This window comes from Pan troglodytes, chromosome 7 (genome assembly GCF_028858775.2).
Source record: "Pan troglodytes isolate AG18354 chromosome 7, NHGRI_mPanTro3-v2.0_pri, whole genome shotgun sequence".
NCBI classification, from domain to species: Eukaryota; Metazoa; Chordata; class Mammalia; order Primates; family Hominidae; genus Pan; species Pan troglodytes.
The window spans coordinates 9,209,273-9,225,234 of record NC_072405.2 but is presented as its reverse complement, the minus strand read 5'-3'; positions in this window follow the sequence as shown (position 1 = coordinate 9,225,234).

Genomic DNA, 15,962 nt, shown 5'->3' with positions numbered 1-15,962 from the left:
TGGAGGCGGCGAATCAGGCTTCCTCCAGGTCCAGGACAGGGTGACGTCAGCCTGAGAGAGCTTTCTAACAATGGAGGCGGCGAATCAGGCTTCCTCCAGGTCCAGGACAGGGTGACGTCAGCCTGAGAGAGCTTTCTAACAATGGAGGCGCCGAATCAGGCTTCCTCCAGGTCCAGGACAGGGTGACGCCAGCCTGAGAGAGCTTTCTAACAATGGAGGCGGCGAATCAGGCTTCCTCCAGGTCCAGGACAGGGTGACGTCAGCCTGAGAGAGCTTTCTAACAATGGAGGCGGCGAATCAGGCTTCCTCCAGGTCCAGGACAGGGTGACGTCAGCCTGAGAGAGCTTTCTAACAATGGAGGCGGCGAATCAGGCTTCCTCCAGGACCAGGACAGGGTGACGCCAGCCTGAGAGAGCTTTCTAACAATGGAGGCGGCGAATCAGGCTTCCTCCAGGTCCAGGACAGGGTGACGCCAGCCTGAGAGAGCTTTCTAACAATGGAGGCGGCGAATCAGGCTTCCTCCAGGTCCAGGACAGGGTGACGTCAGCCTGAGAGAGCTTTCTAACAATGGAGGCGCCGAATCAGGCTTCCTCCAGGTCCAGGACAGGGTGACGCCAGCCTGAGAGAGCTTTCTAACAATGGAGGCGGCGAATCAGGCTTCCTCCAGGTCCAGGACAGGGTGACGTCAGCCTGAGAGAGCTTTCTAACAATGGAGGCGGCGAATCAGGCTTCCTCCAGGTCCAGGACAGGGTGACGTCAGCCTGAGAGAGCTTTCTAACAATGGAGGCGCCGAATCAGGCTTCCTCCAGGTCCAGGACAGGGTGACGCCAGCCTGAGAGAGCTTTCTAACAATGGAGGCGGCGAATCAGGCTTCCTCCAGGTCCAGGACAGGGTGACGTCAGCCTGAGAGAGCTTTCTAACAATGGAGGCGGCGAATCAGGCTTCCTCCAGGTCCAGGACAGGGTGACGTCAGCCTGAGAGAGCTTTCTAACAATGGAGGCGGCGAATCAGGCTTCCTCCAGGACCAGGACAGGGTGACGCCAGCCTGAGAGAGCTTTCTAACAATGGAGGCGGCGAATCAGGCTTCCTCCAGGTCCAGGACAGGGTGACGTCAGCCTGAGAGAGCTTTCTAACAATGGAGGCGGCGAATCAGGCTTCCTCCAGGACCAGGACAGGGTGACGCCAGCCTGAGAGAGCTTTCTAACAATGGAGGCGGCGAATCAGGCTTCCTCCAGGTCCAGGACAGGGTGACGCCAGCCTGAGAGAGCTTTCTAACAATGGAGGCGGCGAATCAGGCTTCCTCCAGGTCCAGGACAGGGTGACGTCAGCCTGAGAGAGCTTTCTAACAATGGAGGCGGCGAATCAGGCTTCCTCCAGGACAGGGTGACATCAGCCTGAGAGAGCTTTCTAACAATGGAGGCGGCGAATCAGGCTTCCTCCAGGACCAGGACAGGGTGACGCCAGCCTGAGAGAGCTTTCTAACAGTGGAGGCGGCGAATCAGGCTTCCTCCAGGTCCAGGACAGGGTGACATCAGCCTGAGAGAGAATTCTAACAGTGGAGGCGGCGAATCAGGCTTCCTCCAGGACCAGGACAGGGTGACGCCAGCCTGAGAGAGCTTTCTAACAATGGAGGTGGCGAATCAGGCTTCCTCCAGGACAGGGGTTTGCTCCCCAGGTGCAGGGGCTCAGGTGAAGAATAAGCATGAAGTGGGGAAGCGCAAACATCCGCGAGTATTTGACTTAAAAATTAAAAATTCAGTTCAGAGGGAGGGCAAAATTAGGCTCTGGGTAGCAGATGCTGGGTGGATTCTAACATAAATCTTTCTAACAGTTTGTGTGCTGGGAACACAAAGAGGAAAAGGCTGTTCAGAAGACACTGGGGTTCCTACGTCCATGGAATCCAATGTGAGGATTTCTTACTCCTTTGGATACTAAGTGAAACGGGAGCCATGCTTGAGAATTACAAATAGAAAACACACAATGCAGGACACCCTAGAAATATTGATTCTTAGGCCAACCAAAACCCCCTGAGGGTGACACTTCCAAAGCAGCCACTGGGCTCACATCAAGTCAGAGCAAAGAAGAGTCACCCCAGCCCAATGCCCCTGCTGGAGCATCCAGGCCCCAACAGCAAGGGAAGGACTGGATGGCTCGCCCAGGCAGGGGTGTCTCCCAGAGCCTGTGGCTGCAGCACCCACAAGTGCACTCACCAGGATTTGCACAGAGGGTGCCATTTTGTTGTTTGTAGCATCTCAAGCTTCCCTTCTTGTGTTCCTCCCTTGGGTCAGCAGAACCATCCTTGGACACCAGGGGAGAGGGGCTCTTGCTCTGGGCTCTTGCTTGCAAGCTCCTGTGCTGGTCCTCCTACTGCTCCTACAGGGCAAAGGCAAGCCCCCACCTGGAAGCTGAGCCCCTTCCATGTACACTATGTGATTGTGTGTGCTATTCACACACACACCAGCCCCTAGCCCTTATCACCCAGGTGGCCCACGTCTGACCCAGGCTCACCTGGGCCTCTCCCATGAACCTGGCTTCATCACAGCAGGCCTTAGGCCTAAGAGCTGGCCGGGCTCAGCAGTCTATAGAAAGGTGTGATGGAGCTTGGGCGCATGGTCTTGGATTGGGTGGCTACACACATACACGGGGCGGTTCCTGACTGGGGACCTGGTAATGGGCAGGATGGGAAAGGGGAAGGTCCCTGCTGGGGGCCCGCCCTCCCCATGCCCCATGGCATGGAACTCTAAGAAAATAAGGATTCTAAATGCAGAGCAATCTAGTTCAGGGGTTGGCAGACTCTGCATAAAGCACCCGATAGTAGATAGGTTCAGTTTGTGGGCCACACAGCCTCTGTCTCAGCTCCTAACTTGGACTTGTGGCATGAAAGCAGCCAGCACGTACGTGGCTGAGCATGGGCTCTGCACAAACAGGACCCAGATGTGAGCTGCTGCCCACCAACGCCCGTGGTCTGTATTCCTGCATGTATGTTTGTCAAGCTGAGGGGCTGGAACACATGCAGCAGTTACTGACTTAGCGATAACCTCTAAAATATTGAGACAAAATACATGGGGGCCTCCCTGTGTGCCTCTGCCCCATTTCCCATGGGTCCCAAGGGTGTCCTCGAATCTTAAAGAGCCCAGGCTGGGAGCACCCAGCAAGTGATCTTCTGCCACGAGGGCAGCATCCCAGATGAACACGGGGACCATAGAAGAGGCGGAAGCCGTGGAGATGTGGCCGGATGAGAGTAAGAGGGGGATGAGCAGGGCTCTGATACTAGAACCTAACTTTGACGTGTGAAGAAAATTCTGTATCTCTCCCTTAGAGACACTGGTGACTTCACCTCTGCCTCCTGCTTTGGATGTGACTGTGCTGGCCTTGGAATGCTCACAGCGGGTCCTCTCCTTCTCTGCCTCTCCACAGCTACCCACACTTGAGGGCCGGGCTTGCATCTGCATTTCCCTGAGGGTCTCACCGACACCATCTCTGCCCGGCTTCTCTGGCTCACTGCAGCTTTGCGGGTTCAAGCTGTCATGCATTGCAGTACCTGATGTGCTTTTTCTGGGAGACTCATGGGCGTGTGTCTTTCCACATAATATAAAGCCCTGTGTGCCCCTTACAGTGACCTTCCTGTCTGTCACCAGTGCCCACCCCTGCACCAAGCCCAGGGCCGGGCACCTCCCAGGCACTCCATAAAGGCTTCCTGGGTTGGCACTGCATCCTCGTGGAAAGGAATGAACTGTGGAACTTACGTCGGCATTGGGACCGTCTACCCTAGGTCCCGCGTCGTCGGGATGAGAAGGGGAAGTATGGTCGGCAACCGGGAGTTCATTTCTCACCATCATTTAGGCCAGTGTTAAAATTCTGTTTCTGTTTCAAGGAAAACACAGAAGGTCGGTGTTTAAACAGATCGCTTTGCCACTCTCGCTGCTACCCGAGCAGAAAAAACCCATCCCTGCCAGCTTACTTTCTCTGCTGCATGAACCCATCTTTTCAATAAGAAAGGCAACGTCTGCCTTCTTCACAACCAAATCCACTCACTGCGTCCACTCAGGGAGAAGGTGGCCAAATATATTCCCTTAATTGTTAGGTTAACTATTACTCTTTAAATTCACTCTAGTAGCTGGGATCTGGCTGTTAGTCCTAAAGCCCACTTAGCAGTTTTGGTGTTTTTTTTGTTTGTTTGTTTGTTTTTAGTGGGATTGAGCTGTTCTAATACTCCTTTTTGGGAGCACTCCAGGCATTCCAAACAGCTCACCCTCACTGATAAATGTCCTCGTGTCAAAAATAATTACCGAGTGCAGATGGAGCCATCAGATGGAGACTGGGACCCGCCTGCCTGCTGTCCTGGGCCCCAGGGCCCACGGTCCTAAAACAACAGCCGAGACAACGTGTCTTCACCCGGGCAGACAGCCCCCCTGGAAAAGCTGCAGAGACCCCAGAAGTGCTCTCCAGACTCATCCTCAACTTCAGAGCCTGATGATCACAAAGGCGAAGAAAATCAGGGCAGCGCTCTCTCCGCCCTGTGATCTTGAAGATGACACTTCCGTTACCAATGCTTGCACTTGGAAACAGAAGCATGAGTTGCCTTACCAAGTAAACACTGGCTTGCTGCGGGTGTCATTCATCACGGTTTTCACAGGCCTCGCAGACCGGGCCTTCTTCTAAACCACCTGATTCAGCCGATGGCAGCTCCCGATTCACAAGGCCAGAGCAGGGTGCCAACCTTCTGCAGGTTCCCCAGGTAACGGTCAGACACAGACACTCGGGTAGGGATGGACCCGCCTCACCCTGTGGCAGCGCCTTTCTTTCCATCGTTAATGCAGCCCCACTGCACTCAAGGTTGAGAAAACACTCGACAGACGGTTCCCCATAGCTCCAGTCACAGCCGAATCCAGGCACCTACGTCCTCATTTGCATTCATTGATCCTTCCCTGAGCCCCAGCACCAGCCACTCCCCCTGACACCTGACGCCGGGGTCTGGGGGGTGCGAGAGTCCTGTTCATGGGCACCCATGTATGTGTGCGTGTGTGTGTGCACATATCCAGAAACACACTCAGGATGCTCCAAACAGAAAGAAGAGAAGAATGGCTCCAGCAGGTATAAAGCCTAGTGTGCGCTCTCACCTGAGTTCAGGGCAGCAAACTGGGGAGACGGCAGTGATACTGTGTAAGCGGGCAGGGCATCATAAGAGTTTGTGGAAGAAACTCATAGAAAATCAGAAAAATTGACCATTGATAATTGTCAGTCTCCATCAAAATTGAGCAAAAAACAAGTCATTTCCCTATGGCCGTAACCTACTTGGCTAATTTTATCCTCCTTGATATTACATTTACTGTGAGCATATGGATCATCACAGCCTGGCACCCAGCACCATGCCAGGCCCGGGACTGAGTCCTGCAGAAGTCGCTGACCTGGCATGAAGTTTTGGAGACGAACAGGAGCTTTCCCCGCACCCAAAGGAATGGACACTGCCTGCCATGAAGCATCTGTTTTTCGCACGGTGATAGAGGCGCACCCCGTGATGCAGAAGAGGCCATACCTGCTGAGATGGTTAATTTCAACCTGTCCACAGGACTGGGCTAGGAGAGGCCCAGGTTGCTGGCACACCTGAATTTCTGTGAGTATCTGTGAAGGAGTTTCTGGAAGAGGTGAGCATTAGATTCAGTGGACGGAGTAAGGACGATCCCCCTCCCCAGAGTGGGCGGACTCCATCCAATTCATTGAGGACTCAGATGGGACAAAAAGGTACCCAAAGAGTAAACTTGCTCCTCCTGGAGTTGGGGCATCCATCTTCCCCTGGTTCCTCCTCCTGGAGTTGGGGCATCCACATTCCCCTGGTTCCTCATCCTGGAGTTGGGGTATCCACCTTCTCCTGGCTCCTCCTCCTGGAGTTGGGGTATCCACCTTCTCCTGGCTCCTCCTCCTGGAGTTGTGGCATCCCCCTTCCCCTGGTTCCTCATCCTGGAGTTGGGGTATCCACCTTCTCCTGGCTCCTCCTCCTGGAGTTGGGGCATCCACCTTCCCCTGGTTCCTCCTCCTGGAGTTGGAGCATCCACCTTCCCCTGATCGTGGACACTGGCCCCTAGTGCTCAGGTCTGCAGTTTGGGGAATTACACCAGCGACATTCCAGGGTCCCCACCGTACAGACTGTGGGACTTCTCAGCCACCGTGATCGCATAAGCCAATTCCCATAATAAACCTCTTTCTATGTCTCACTATTGGTCCTAATGGCTCTATTTCTCTGGAAAACCCTGACTAGTACATCTATCCCTCCTAGCCTAGCTTCCTGGAGGGAATTATAACCCTATTGTCCCCCAAGAGGTGAGCAGGAGTGAGCCAGGAGAGAAGGGAAAACATGGAGAGTCACCCAAGGTGACAGTCACCAGGACTCACCATCCCTTCCTTATGACACTTTATACCACCAGAGGCTTCCAGAAGGACACTCATCAACCTAAGGTTGCCATCTCTGTCTATCATAGCCCAGTCCACAGGACTCTGTGTTGCAGTCACACAACTGGCACTTGCACCTTGGCCCACACATACTGGAAGAAGCACTTCACCGTCTGAGAGTGGAACTGGGGAAGAATGATGTGATTCAAACACGCCAGACTTTGAGAATAAACAACCAGACCTTCGACCGCATCCAGAGAACCAGGAGAACCATCTCTCAGGGCTGAGGCCACACTCCAAGGGAGATGCAGAGCAACCCTGGCACCTTCCCCTCAAGAGCCTCCCAGTGCCACTAAAGCAGAGGGGAGGTACATGGGGACACCCTGCAGGGAGGGCCTGGCTCCCTACACGTTCTAAATCCCCACGTCAGGCAATACCTATGAACTGGCAATGCCAGCCCCTCTCAGAAGTCCAGTCTCTCAAACCTGAGCAATGCAGAGGCCACTTTCATGGAAAATATGTTATTCTGAGAATATATTTTTAGGTTCCAGTTTGAGGAACACTGACCTGAGAAGCTAAAAATACATCCAGAGGGGGAAAATAGGTGCATGTGCATTGCAAATTACCTCTTGCAAAGTGATTAGCCTTCATGACTGGTGAAAGCAATTTTATTGGACTCTCACTGAAATGAAAACACAAATTTTTGAAAGAAAATCTTTGTTGTTAATTTTTATTTTGCAGAGAGTCTGAGGATTCTCATTTGAGAACTCCTGATCTCAGGGATGTATTTGTAAGACTTCAGGAAGTAAGAGAAGCCTCAGTGTGGTCCAGCTAAAAACTAGAGTTGAGGCTTGGTTAAACAACAAGGGAATTTGGGGAAGGAAAGCATAGTCTGAGTAGACTTCAGCTTTGTCAATCAAATTCCATAATTTCCACTGACTCACGACCAACTCCTGTGTCAAAGGCTCTGCCGGGAAAAGCAAGTAAAATTAATAGCACAGAGTGGCCTTATTCCTAATGAGACATGCAAACCAGCCTGCAAGGAAGTAGAACCCAGTGGTGGGGGATTTGGGGGGCAGGTTGTCCTGGGCTCAGGATGTAACCAGGAGAGCACAGGAGCCCACAACCAACATTCGGCTTAGGAGCGGAACCAGCAGAGAACGGCCCTGAGCAACATTTTGACAGCACGTCCGGGCCCACAGGCCCGTGCTGGGATGACCTGGAACCCAGTGGCAGGTGCCTGAGGCCCCCTGTTTTGTACAGAAGAGGAAGAGAGGGAGAGTTGGTACCCATCCACGGGAGGGTTCTCTTTGCACGCTGGGACTCAGAGGGAGTGTCCTGGCATCAGGGCTCTGTGTCCCCGAGAAACCACGCCCATGGAATGTGATGTTTTGTTCTTTTTGGGAGACTTTCCCAAGGCCCCACATCAACTTGCTACTGGGGCCTACAGAAATCTGAGTAGTGTGTGAGATTAGAAGTGTAATTTTTATCGCTTACAGTAAATAAAATGAGTCTCTCAGCAGTAAGATGCCCATTGAAACAGCCCTTGTTGCCACCGTCTACGAACATCTACTGCCCGTGCTTGGCGAAAATAATGCAACCAGTGCCTCTACGCTGTCAGAACCATATTAGTGTCCACAACAGAAAATGTAACGTGCTGTAAACATAAAAGGAATCCCCATGGAAGCATCCACCGAAAAGTTGGAGCTGACTGGGGTTAGCGTCAGAGGTATTTACCGATGTCTTCAGGTCCTGACTTCTGCTCTGGGGGCCTCAGCCTCAGAAGCTCCCATTCATCCTGCACAGACGCCCTCCCCAGCAGTGAGCTCTCCCACAGGCCGCCTGCTCCCTGTGCAGCGGGAGCTCAGGGCCAGCTCTACCTGGGATCTTGGGTTTGCCATAAATCACGCCACCCCACCCTAAGGGAGGTTCTGCCCCACACCCGAGGACAGTGCTCCTTGGCTACTGAGCAGACAGGGACATTGGCAAGAGTGGCTGATCCGGGAAGCACACGGGTGCCCATACCAGATCAGAGCAAACCGGAACGCTCAGGTGGAGCAGCAAGCATGTCGCCCAGTACCATGTGTGCGTGGTTCTCAATCTTCTCAACTACTCTGTCAGAAATACCGTCTTCCTTTTACAAACGAGGAAGCTGAGTTTTACAGATATTGGACACACTTGCCTGGTTCACTAGAATATTGACAAAACAGTCCGTATTCAAAGCCAAGGCTTCCAACAGGAAACCTCCTCGTTGACAGCACAGTGGTTTTGCCCTCAGTTCCTCAGGCCCCGGACATTCCCTGAGGCTCAGCACGGGGCCTGTGTGTATCATCACCCCTCTCCCACCCCATCACCAAGTGTCTCCCACCCCCATCACCACCCCCTCCCACCCCGTCACCACCACCTCCCACCCTTATCACCACCCCTCCCACCCTTATCACCACCCCTCCCACCCTTATCACCACCACCTCCCACCCCCATCACCACCCCCTCCCACCCCGTCACCACCACCTCCCACCCTTATCACCACCCCTCCCACCCTTATCACCACCCCACCCACCCCATCACCACCACCTCCCACCCCTTTCACCACCCCCTCCCCCCCGTCACCACCCGTCCCACCCCCCCGTCACCACCCCCTCCCACCCCTGTCACCACCCCCTCCCACCCCTATCACCACCCCTCTCACCCCTATCAACACCCCTCCCACCCCCCCCATCACCACCCCCTCCCACCCCTGTCACCACCCCCTCCCACCCCATCACCACCCCCTCCCACCCCTATCACCAGCCCTCTCCTACCCGGACTGCAGCTGGCGGGTCTCACTGTCGTTATCTTCCCTGTGCGTTAACCCCTTTTGTCTCAGGCTGAATGTTCTTTCATGACTGTGGTCACTATTGGTTTTTAACTTGATGTCTGAGAAACATGAACTTTCATCCATGTCTGTGATATGTCTGAAAACAGGATTAACCACAAAAATGAAAAATTAAGGACCTGAGTTATTTACTTCAGTTTAGAAAGCAAACAGGACAGAGAGCCTGTGGCTTTCACCACACAGTGGGGGATTCACACATCGAAACTGCCCTGGGAAAAACCAGCCTGGTTCCCATCTTCTCCTCAGAACCAACAGGTGAGCAGGGGAGGCAGAGTCTCTGGCCACGTGCAGAAGCACCTGCGGGATACCCTGTCTGCTGTCTGGGGTGGCCAGGCTAACAAGCACTGGTTTCTGGTCTGCAGGAGATGGATGATAAGGCCTGGGGCTGTCTGCGCAGAATGCCTTTTGTCTCTGAGCTTTGCTCCTTGGTGACCACATGAAGAACTGAACCAAAGGCTGTCCCTGGGAAGGAGATGGATGCAGATGGATGTCACGCACTCTGCAGACAGCCCGGCCTTCAGAGAGACCACCCTGCTCTAAGATGACACAGCCCAGGAATGGGGTGCTGTGTCCTCACATGGCCTGTTTATAAAAATGTCCCTGTTAAGAGTATTAGTCCATTCTCACACTGCAATAAAGAACCACCGGAGACTGAGGAGTTTATGAAAAAAAAAAACAAGTTTAATTGACTCATAGTTCCCCACAGCCAGCATGGCTGGGGAGGCCTTAGGAAATGTTCAGCCATGGCGGAAGGTGGAGAGGAAGCAGGTACATCTTCCCTTCGTGGAGCAGGAGAGCGAGCCAAGGGGGACATGGTACACACTCGCATTTATTTATTATTACTATTATTGTTGGAGACACAGTCTCACTCTGTCACCCAGACTGGAGTGCAGTGATGCCACCTTGGCTCACTGCAACCTCTGCCCCCCGGGTTCAAGTGTTTCTCGTGCCTCAGACCCCTGAGTAGCTTGGGATCACAGGTGCATGCCACCATGCCTCGCTAATTTTTTTTTTTTTGTATTTTTAGTAGAGACAGAGTTTTGCCATTTTGGCCGAGCTGGTCTTGAACTCCTAGCCTAAACTGATGCACCTGCCTTGGCTTCCCAAAGTGCTGCGATTACAGACATGAGCCACCTTGCCTGGCCAGCTACACACTTTTAAACAACCAGACCTCATGAGAACTCACTCACTATCACGAGAACAGCAAGGGGAAAATCCACCCCATGACCCAATCACCTCCCACCAGGTCCCCCATCAATGTTGGTGTTTACAGTACAACATGAAACCTGGGTGGGGACACAGAGCCAAATCATATCAATAAGTAAACTTATTATGGTTTGGACAAAATACTTTAGTAAATAGCATGTAAACAGCTTATCACATTCTCCCACTGTCCTTGGCATTTAATGTTATTTATTTATTTGTATCAGAGACCAAATGTGAGCCACTTCAATCAAGAAACACATCTACTAAACTAGACTGCAGGACACATGATTTTCCATCCTGATTTGCTGCTCAGTAACTAGCTGTGAGCCCTCAACCTGTTTCCTATTTATAAAATAACAGGTCAACCAAAGCCTTCCTTAGTCCTAAATCTGACAAGTCCACTCGTTCAGGGGCTTGGTTGCAGGATGGGAGGGGCGAGTGGTAAGGATACTTTGTGGCCTCTCTGCATCCTCTCAGAGGCAGATGCATAAAAATTAATTTGGATAAGAACAATGGTATTCTTTAAATTTTTTTTTTACTTTAAATTCCAGGATACGTGTGCAGAACGTGCAGGTTTGTTCCATAGGTATACATGTGCCGTGGTGGTTTGCTGCACCTACCAACCTGTCATCTAGGTTTTAAGCCCCACATGCATCAGGTATTTGTCCTAATGCTCTGCCTCCCCTTGTCCCCCACCTCCAACAGGCCCTAGTGTGTGGTGTTCCCCTCCCTGTGTCCATGTGTTCTCATTGTTCAACTCCCACTTATGAGAGAGCAGGCAACCTACAGAATGGGAGGAAAATCTTGCAATCTAGCCATCTGACAAAGTCTAATATCCAGAATCTACAAGGAACTTAAACAAATTTACAAGAAAAAAACAAACAACCCCATCAAAAAGTGAGCAAAGGACATGAACAGAGCCTTCTCAAAAGAAGACATTTATGCGGCCAACAAACATATGGAAAAAAGCTCAAGATCAATGATCATTAGAGAAGTGCAAATCCAAACCACAATGAGATACCATCTCACACCACTCAGAATGGGGATGATTCAAATGTCAGAAACATTGGTATTCTGACAGCGTTTCTTTGCACATCATCATTTAAGCGTGTTACAATTATGATGCATTTATTGTGATTTCCACTGTTTCAGAGGAGAGACAGTTCCTCTGTGGCAATTGTACAAGTCATGAATCCTAACACCAGAGATCTGCTTGAGACTCTGAACGTTTCTGCTGTAGCTGGTTTCTGTTTTCTGTTTCTTTATAGAAGAGTTTGATTTTTTTATTTTTATTTATTTATTTATTTTTGAGATGGAGTCTTGCTCTGTTGCCAGGCTGGAGTGCAGTGACGCAATCTCGGCTCACTGCAACCTCTGCCTCCTGGATTCAAGAGGTTCTTCTGCCTCAGCCTCCCGAGCAGCTGGGACTACAGGCACCCATCACCATGCCCAGCTAATTTTTGTATTTTTAATAGAGATGGGGTTTCACCATGTTGGCCAGGATGGTCTCGATCTCTTGACCTCGTGATCCACCCACCTCGGCCTCCCAAAGTGCTGGGATTACAGTTGTGAGCCACTGTGCCAGGCCTCCTTGTAGAACATATTAATTTAGCCACATCACTACAAAATCAGTTTAAAGAAACATGGTAAATGCTGGCTACTTGCAGATAGTGTCAATGTAGCCCTTAGAGACTTGATGTCTTCAGCAGGCAAGGATCAGCGGGCAGAGGAGGCTCTAAATTGTTCCTTCCTCAGCACAAGGCTGCGGAGAAGTTGTTGCTCGCAGAGACGTATCAAACACCAACATTTCTGTCCTCCAGCTTTGAATACTCAAGTAGTGAGGCTCAAAGAGGTACGGGCTTCTGAGAGGAACTTTTGCCCTAGAATTAACACAAAGTGGACATTTACAGAATAATTCAACAAACACTTAATACACTCCTACTATAAGAAAAGTGCTTGGATAGAGATAAGTAAAAATTGTTGTCTCTACTGAAGAGTTGAAGTCAAGGCCAACATAATTACTCCATTTCAGCACAATTTCACAATGAGACAAGGATAACACTAACCATTATGTATAATGGCAATCCAACCACATCTGATGTGCAAAACCCCTGGGATGGTGAGTTCAAATAGACCAGGAGCAGATTATAAAAATGTGAAGGTGCCCACGGAACGTGGGGCTCCCAGCGAGTGACCTGCTGGGACACCAGATGCTTTTGGTGGATATAACAGAAGAGAGTTGATGAGTGAGGTGGCCAGGGTTCAGGTCTCAGTTCCACCAAAGTTAGACGTGCAACCTCCAACCAGCTGCTGACCCTGATCAGCTCCACTTCATCACTGCAAAATGTAGTTTATTGCTACTGGCTGGGCTGACTGGCTTCATGAGCCTGAAATCTGTGCCATCTCATAGGGCCCCCTACTCACTGGGAAAGACCCATACTTGATTTAATGTTCTGCTTTCCCCATCTAGAAATTCTTAATAATTTTTGAACAAGGGGACCCTCATTTCCATTCTTCACTGGACCCCTCAAAATATGCTCCGTTTCTGCCTCTTACGATTGTGGAGGTTAATACAACAGTGTTTATTAGCATTTAATATAGGGTCTGGCACTTAGCAAAATGCCTAATATATAGTAAACGCTAAATAAGTGAATGTTGTTTACTATTATTGTTACTGCTGTGGTAAGCTCAGGGAGAAAAGCGTAATTACGTTGGTATCTTTCAAGGAGGCACATGGGATGTCATCCGTGTAATACTCTTTCCTAATGTAATTCTGGGGACTTTGAAAGGTTCCTACGAAAAGCTCTTTATTGGCAGAACCAGGTAACATTCCTAAGACTTACCAGGCTCTGCAGAGAAAGAATTACATGTTGCATTTCAAAAACAGCTCTGAGTATCGCCGAGTACTGCTGAGCTGTAGCTGGCCAGCGGCTTTCAATTGTGTTGACCTCAATCCCTGGTAGGAAATGCATTTCCTTCGGTGATCTTGTACATCAGAATACTGCTCGGCAGAACAGCACTCACTCCTCCCACACAGAATGCCACCTCGTGTCTTTGAGGCTGGTCGTGACCCACTCAACAGACCTCACCACCCACTAGCGCTTGGCTACTTACAGCTTGAAAAACAACACTTAAGGTAGCTGCTTAAGTCAGAGAGCTCTGCAAGACATTTGGGGACCCCCCAGCCTTGATCCCGGGGAGCCGCTGGCCATGGGGAACTGCCTCAACCTGCACTGCCGTTGTTGGTGGCAGCTGGCATAGGACAGTCTCACAACCTTCCCAGACGCAGCTGCTGTGCCCTAGAGAGGGGAGCGTGGCAGGCGGTCCCTGCTGCTGTGTATTACAGAAGGAAATGGGACACTGGTCTCTAACGCCCGAGATCGGGTCTTCACTGCAACCCAGCAGCCTTCTAGCTTTTCCTGACCTGGGAATCTGGTAGAGCTGCACCTACCGCCAGCTGGAGGTTGGACTTGGCCATGTCACTTCCTGTGGCCGAGGAAATATAAACAGAAGTCAGGCAAGTCGGCTCTGGAGAAAAGCCTTCCAGCACCGATGACTCATTGGCATTCCTGGCAGCTCCTGCCAGGTGATGGTGATGTCGAGGGGCCACTGAGGCAGGGGTCCTGAATGTGACCACAGACCACATATTGGGGCCTGGGGCAGATCCTGACCAGAGGGCTCCAGAACTAAGGCAGAAGGGGCTAAAGGTACAACTTTCTTAAGACTTACTGATTGTGTGGGTTTTTTCCTGAGCCAACCAGCTTACAGCATATGTATAAAAGCAATGACAGAAGTATAATTTGGTATAGTAATTTTACCCTAATTCACCCTCCCCTTCCATGTGTCCTGCTGATGATTTTGGTAAGCTTCTGCTTTCACAAATACGAAGTCAACATTTTCTTTCATTTTTATTGTCTGACAAAAGGGAAAGAAACATTCATTAAGAACAAGTCACCTGTTTTCACTGAGGAGTTATAGACAATAACAGAATGAAGCCACCGCACCTTTCCCACACGCTGCTAAAGGCTGACCATTCCAAATACTGTCAATGCGATGCTGGCATCCGTGAGATGAGTGGGAAAAATGCCTTGGAAGCACTGGTTACCCACAACACTTTGAAATACTTAATTGGGTTTAAACTTTATCAGAGAAAAGGTTCTTTCATGAAAACTCAATTAAATAACTACATAAAGGGGGTGGGGGGCAGTGTTCATTACTAATTACTCAGAAAGCAAAAAATATATATATTAAATATGACATGTCTCCCCTCCTCAAACACCCAAGTACTTCAAAATAAATGGACGACGAATATCTGGGTTTCATTCCTAATGCACGTCGGGCTACTCAGCAAAGCAAAATACACTCTTCGCTCTTCACCTCCCTGGACGGAGTTGCGTGTGTTAAAAGTCATAGGCATAATTCAAGCAGGAGGCTCAGGACAGAAAGCCTGGAAATCCTGCAGACCAGGCCTCGCCCACCGGGCAGGGGCCGCACAGCCTGAAATGCGGAACAAGCCCGCCACCTAGTGGCCACAGCGATTGTCGCGGCGTTTGGGGTTGTTGATTTGCGTCCTTTCTCTTTTTGTTAATCGGCTCCTCTTTTCTTTCCCTGTCTCCAAGATTTTTTTTTAATCAAATATATGTGAAGAGGTCGGGCGTGGTGGCTCAAGCCTATAATCCCAGCACTTTGGGAGGCCAAGGCAGGTGGCTCACCTGAGGTCACGAGTTCAAGACCAGCTTGGCCAACGCGGCGAAACCCCATCTCTACTAAAAATAAAAAAATTAGCCGGATGTGGTGGCAGGCACCTGTAATCCCACCTTCTCGGGAGTCTGAGGCAGGAGAATCGCTTGAACCTTAGGGATAGAGGTTACAGTGAGCCGAGATCACACCACTGCACTCCAGCCTGGGTGATAGAGTGAGACTCCATGTAAAAAAAAAAAAAAAAAAAGATATGTGAAGAAAATCATCTGGAATCTTTAAAGGTGCACCTTGCTCTCCTGGGAGAGGGCGCAGGGCTGCGGTGCTCCAGTCAGAGTCAAGACAGTCCCTGGGGAGTCCACGCAGGAGGTGCGGCCACGCGGCATTCAGGCTAAGGCCTCCTTGAGTGCTTTCTCATCACCATTGTAAAATCACGTTCCTGATTCTTATACCACAACTTATTCTTTTAATGCCCCAATATTAAGATGTAAGAAATTATCTATGTTGGAATAATTCGTTTTCATTTCATATAAAATTGAAAAACTTATTAAAGAGCTTGGTGTTGCTGAAAGATGACCCACATCAATGTATCTTCATGTAATTATTTCTATTACATATTTATTATGTTTTGAATCCACACAACAAATCACAGACAGCCTGAACCCCGCAGCCAACAGGTCTCAATGCAAAGCTTGCAGCCATACTTAGATACATCATCTGACAATGTAAAGAAAGGTGCTCACCTCATTTTTAAAGTCAAGGAGAAGAAGTGCAACCTAATGTTTAGTACATTTTT